The sequence below is a fragment of the Tupaia chinensis genome, unplaced genomic scaffold, assembly GCF_000334495.1.
Source record: "Tupaia chinensis unplaced genomic scaffold, TupChi_1.0 Scaffold143996_1, whole genome shotgun sequence".
In the NCBI taxonomy this organism is placed as follows: domain Eukaryota; kingdom Metazoa; phylum Chordata; class Mammalia; order Scandentia; family Tupaiidae; genus Tupaia; species Tupaia belangeri.
The window spans coordinates 451,896-452,929 of record NW_006203847.1 but is presented as its reverse complement, the minus strand read 5'-3'; positions in this window follow the sequence as shown (position 1 = coordinate 452,929).

Sequence of the window (1,034 nt, the reverse complement as noted above, 5' to 3'; positions counted from 1 at the left end):
GAATGCAGAGCCAGAGTGTGACTTGAGATGTAGCATTATTAGGTGACCTGTTTTTAAAAAATGCCTTGGATATGTGTATTGCATGATGACACTATTCAAATATGAAGGATTATCATGTGGAAAATGACTTAGATTAATTTTTTTCAGGTGGTAGATCAGAAAACTTAAATTTAAGGACAGTAATGGAAGGCATAAACAAATAGAAAGATCAAGCAGCTCCCTCACAAAACTATCCAGCTAACTAGAAAGATTATTTTAAATAGAGTATGAATGAGCATTAACCACAACCATTATAAACAGTGTTCATATTTTGGGTATGGAAGAATCTTAGACTACTTCTTTATTCTTATTCCCAGGAAAACATTTTCTGAATTTTTTTTAAAAGATCTTATTTTGGGACCAGCAGATAGTGTAATGGTTACATTACTGAATTCCTACATGGTTGACCACGGTTCAAGACCCAGACCCAGTAGCTTCAAACTCATATCAGGCACGTGTGTGTGCATGCCAAAAATCTCATAAAGGAGAATGGAGGAGAAGGGATTGAGGTATGGCCATCCCCCCAGGGAATGAATTCTCATTTTCTGTCTCTCTCTTTCTCTAAGGCAAGCACACAACAAAAATCTCTCCAAAAAAATAGTAAAAAAAAACGGAAAAGGTCTTATTTTTTTTGTTTCTATGCCTTTGTATTAACCCTTAGTATTTGCACTGGAGTGAGTCCTTCCTTTTTATATAATATTGTATTGAAATATGTTAAATATATTTCTTAAATAAGTATGTTATTTTTCAAATGGAAGGAAAATCTTAACAGTCTGACATTATTTTACTGCCATTGATTTATGATATAATTTCTTAAGTTTATTGCTAGAAGCCTTTTTACATGTAATTCTCTTTTAAACATTTTAATTTATTGCTTATTTTGTTATCTTCGGGAAGAGAAATTTTAAGAATATGATTTGAAACAATGTTATAAAAATTTCTTTAGTAAATATTTAGACTTTTCCATATATTCTGTACTAAATTGTCACTCTTTC